This window comes from Alligator mississippiensis, chromosome 5 (assembly GCF_030867095.1).
Source record: "Alligator mississippiensis isolate rAllMis1 chromosome 5, rAllMis1, whole genome shotgun sequence".
NCBI lineage: Eukaryota > Metazoa > Chordata > Crocodylia > Alligatoridae > Alligator > Alligator mississippiensis.
The window spans coordinates 40,574,612-40,579,783 of NC_081828.1; the positions used below are offsets into that span (position 1 = coordinate 40,574,612).

At 46.5% G+C, this 5,172-nt stretch overlaps 1 pseudogene; it reads right to left on the reverse strand.

The window, feature by feature from the left end:
• Positions 1 to 716: 716 nt before the first annotated feature.
• LOC132250687 (olfactory receptor 13H1-like) lies at positions 717 to 1,644 on the reverse strand (annotated as a pseudogene).
• Positions 1,645 to 5,172: the final 3,528 nt, after the last annotated feature.

The following is a 5,172-nucleotide window of genomic DNA, read 5'->3' on the forward strand; positions in this document are numbered from 1 at the left end:
CCCCCCACAAAAAACAAAGGTGTCCACAATTGGTTCAGACTCTGTTTGGCTTGCCCAGGTTGTTGACTCAGAGGTACCTCAAGGAAGAGTTCAAGAATATCTGTAGTGAAAAATCATGAAATAATACACTCCCATGGCATTTCTCACTTTATGACCAGTCTCTGTTTGGCTGCTACTCAACAGGATGCTGCCTGCCTGGAGTTGTGTGTTGTATGGTGCGTGCACTTTATCTCATGATAGACTCTTACGCCCATACAGGGAGCTACCAGCATCTGAAACCACTGCTGTTCCCCAGAAACTCTCCAAATCAGTGGGAGTGCAATATAAGCAGTGCCCAGATTTTATGTTGGGTTTATTTAGGGGAACAACAACCCCAAATAGCCAGTTTGTGAAGGCTTGTGAATCACATGTTATTATTGAGTCCATCACTTTCTGGACTATATCTACAGCAGCAGGTATACAGGGCCTATGCAAAATGGACTTCAGCTTGTTTCTGTGGGACAGAGTCTGAACTACTAAGAAAATGAATGGAAACCAAACCCAAATGAAAGGAATAAAACCCATGTCACTGTCCCAGCTCTGCTGTTTGTTGAACCATCACTACTTTGCAGCGCTGTGAGGCACAGCTTTTGAAGAGGTCCCTAAACAAAGCAAAATTTTTGCCCTTTTCATTCAGTAATGTTTATTTGATGGTCTTTCAGACAATTACATAAGCTTTAAGTGAGCTTTTTCCTGCAAGCCACTCTCCTCAGGGCCCCATGCACATGCTTGTTCCTCAGGCTGTAGATCAGGGGGTTCAACATGGGTGTCACTGCTCCGTAGAAGACGGAAACCAGCTTGTCCTGGTCAGAGACAGACTTGGTCTGTGGGTGAATGTACATGGACATGGCTGTGCCATAGAATATACTGACCACAACCAGGCGGGATCCACAAGTGGAGCCAGCTTTGCTCCTGCCCTGAGCTGAGCGGATACGCAGCACAGCCATGCCAATGCGCACATATGTCACCAGGATGAAGATGAAGGGTACGAGAAGCATCAAGACCGAACTGCCAAACATAATGATGCGGGTGATGTGGGTGTCAGAGCAGACCAGCTTCAGTAAGGCCACAGCCTCACAGGTGAAGTGGTTGATGATGTTGGGGCCACAAAACTGAGGCGGGAAGGCAAAGGTGGGGACCACCGACAGGAAGAAAGCACTGGCCCACACACCAACTGCCATCTGCATACAGACCTTCCCACTCATTACGATGGGGTAACGCAGGGGGTTGCAGATGGCCACAAATTGGTCGTAGGCCATGACAGCCAGCAGGAGACACTCTGTCACTCCCAGGTAGAGCGAGACTGTCATTTGGGTGTAGCAGTTAGCAAAGGTGATTGTGGGTCTCTTTTTGAAGCAGGTGGACAACCCCTGGAGAGCAGATGTGGATGTATAGCAGATGTCTAGGAGAGATTGCTGAGGAAGAAGTACATGGGGTGTGGAGCTGTGAGTCAGTCTAGATGAGCACTATGATTAAGCTGTTTCCCAACAGGGTAAGTATGTAGATCACCAAGAAAACTGTAAAGAAGGGAAACTGTGCCCGGGGATAGTGGGAGAGTCCCACCAGGATGAACTCCGTCACTACTGTCTCATTGGCTGTCCCCATGGTCTGCTTGGGTCTTCACCTGCAGAGAAGGGTATACAAACTCTGAACTGAAAGAGATGTCAGCCAACAAGAGAGACATGAAAGCAGCCCAGAGCTCCTCTGAAACTGGCTCTGGTAGGATATCTCCAGTGCTTGGCAGCTCTGGGTCCTTTTCCAGCAACTGGTCCCTGTGCCCAGAACAACTAATGTGAACCACCACCATTCTTTAGCACCCACCCTGAAATAAGTGGCATGGGAACAGCTCTGTCCCCATACTTTAAAGAGGGTGCCATACTCAGAGTCAATGGGCCCTTGCTACTTCACGTTAAATTGGAGTTACGAGAGCCAAGCCACCAACGGCTGGCATGAAGTATGAACATGGTGGTGCCTTGAGAGAGTTGCCATATATTCCTCATGCTCTCATTCTCCTCTGCTTTCTAGGCTCCAGAGTGAGGCTTAGTCCTCCATGGTTTTAAACTTTTCACCATAATGCTTTTATTTTCTGTGGGAAAGTCCAATGAAACCTTTACTAATGTTTACTATAGTGTAAGCCACTGGTTCTCAATCTTTCTAGACTCAAGGCACCCCACATTAGAACCCCTCAGAAACTGCCAGCTCTTCGCTTTCTCTTATTTCTTTGACTACGGAAAAATAGTAGAACAATTCTTCTATTGCAAAGAACTCAGAAAGACCACATAAGCACGTAAGGTTGTTCTTGACACTAATTTAAAAACAAAGGGTTTATCTTGAGAATCAGGTGTAGGTGTGTGCACATTTAACAGTGTTAATATTGTGTAGCATCCCTTGGCACACTTGAAGGATCTTACGGCACCCTGGGCTTCTGCAGCTCCCTGGTTGAGAAACACTGATATAAGCAATAGGCAATAAGCTGGGACTGGCCTTGTGTTATACAGTGGAGGAAGTTATTCATTTACCCAGTACACATATGAAGGGTGGTACTGTAAACTGAGAGACTTATGTAAGCATCTTTCAAGATGATGTAAAAACTGAACACTCTTATTTGCCAAATGATTTGGGGAATGCTAAAAGGTCAGATTCATCACATAAATCTTGGAAATTCAGTCAGCTCTACTAAAATATTACAGGAAAATGCCAAGGTATAAAGAAGGCTCTTTGCCTACTTAAATGTAAACGTTTGCCTTCTAACACCCAATGAATCGCAGCTCAAGTAAAGATGCCAGGAAATCCATTCTCTCCAACAGAAACTGTCCATATAGGCTGCAGGGAAAGGTAGGTGCTTCCCATAACAACTAGATGGAACTGGGAGATTATAGGCCAGGTGTCAAGTAAAGAATAAAATGACCCACCTGTTATGATCTCCCCTGAAGCAAAAACAGCTGCAGGAAAATCAGACTCTTCTTGTCATGGCTAGGAGAAGCAAAGAGGTTTCTACTAAAGAGACTTTCTCCATCATGATTGCAGAGAAGAGAGTTTTTTTCAAGAGACATTAAATAGAAGGGCTAAACCTCGGTGTGTTCCTTATTACACCAAGCCCATGATAAAGTGTGGATAAGGGGCCAGATTTGGATTTTACTTAAACAGATTAAGGCTGCAGCTAATAATTCCAATTTAGTGCCTTTCTCCAAATATACTCTAGTATTTGTGAGGCTAGGATCAGACTCTAATGCCACTGCAGTGATGCGGTACTGTTAATGGAGTGACACAGGCTTTATTTTCCACTCTGTGAGATCTCAACTTGCTCTTCACTTGCTTGCAATGACTCTTTGTTTGTGCTGGCACAATTGACATCTGTATCTGGTCCAAAATACTTTCAGCCATAGCTCCAAAAACTATCGAGTAATTCAATCCAATATTAAAACCATACAGGTAAGTCCAGTGTGTATAAATAATCCTAAAGTTAAAGAGACAGGAGTGCATGGGGGTCAATTACTTTAGAGAGAAAGGTGTGTGTGAAAGCACATTTCTTTCTGTATATCCTAAATGACTGCCATTATTGGCCATATATTCACTAACAACAGATAGGAGTTGCTGGTTCCAGGGCAAAATGATATACTTACTGTATCATTAAGGCAGCAAAAGGAATGAAGACCAATGAAATGTTTGACATCAGCCTCCATTTGCCCTCTTTATACCTACTGAAGCCTCATGCCTTTCTTAGTTTCATAGTGCTTAGGGTTGGAAGGGACCTAAACAGATCATCAGGTTGAACCCCCTTCCCCAGGCAGAAACAAGTGCCGGGGTCATAACACCCCAGCCAGATATCTGTCCAGCCTCCTCTTGAAGACCCCCAATGTAGGAGAGAGTACCACCTCCCTTGGGAGTCCATTCCAGAACCTGGCAGCCCTAACTGTAAACTAATGTCTCCTGATGTTCATCCTGAACCTTCCCTCTAACAATTTGTGGCCGTTATTCCTAGTAACCCTCAGTGGTCCCTGGGGGAACAGAGCCTCCCCCAATTCCTGCTGGTCCCCCCTGGTGAGTTTGTAAATGGCCACCAGATCCCCTCTCAGCCTTCTCTTGTGCAGGTTGAATAGATTCAGGCCCTTCAGCCTCTCTTCATAGGGCCTGACCCGCTGCCCCTTGACCATGTGAGTGGCCCTCCTCTGGACCCTCTCAATGCTAGCCACATCCCTCTTGAAGTGCGATGCCCAGAACTGGACGCAGTACTCCAACTGTGGCCTGACCAATGCCACATAGAGGGGGAGGATCACCTCCCTGGAGCTGCTTGTGATGCATCTGTAGATGCACGACAAGGTGCGGTTAGCCTTACTGACTGCTTCCTCACATTGGTGGTTCATGTTCATCCTGGAGTCAACAGTGACTCCAATATCCCTTTCTGCTGCTGTGTTGACAAGAGGGGTGTTTCCTAGCCTATAGGTGTGTTGCTGGTTCCTTCTCCCTAGGTGCAATACTCTGCACTTGTCAGTGTTGAATTCCATCCTAGTCTCATCTGCCCACCTCTGTAACCTGTCTAGATCTAGCTGGACTCTGTCCCTCCCCTTCAGTGTGCCCACTTCACCCCACATCTTGGTGTCGTCAGCGAATTTGGACAGTGTGCTTTCCACACCCACATCCAAATTGCTGATAAAGATATTGAACAGGACAGGCCCCAGGACCAAGCCCTGGGGGACTCCACTGCCCACATCCCTCCAGGTTGAAAATGACCCATCCACCACCACTCTCTGTGTGCAATCATCTATCCAATTTGCCACTCATCTGACTGTGTAGACATCGATGCCGCAGTCACCTAGTTTTTTTAAGAGAGTGTGGTGGGAAACCGTGTCAAAGGCCTTCTTAAAGTCCAGGATGACAACATCCACCCTGACACCCTTATCCAGGGACTTTGTGACCTGATCATAAAAGGAAACCAGGTTAGTTAGACGGGATCTGTCCTCAATGAACCCATGTTTGTTGCCCCTGAGCATTACCTCCCCTGCTGGGCCCTTGCAGGTATGCTCCTTGATAATTTTCTCAAAGGTCTTCCCAAGGACTGAGGGGAGACTAACTGGCCTATAGTTACCCAGGTCCTCCTTTTTCCTCTTCTTGTAAATGGGGACCACATTGGCC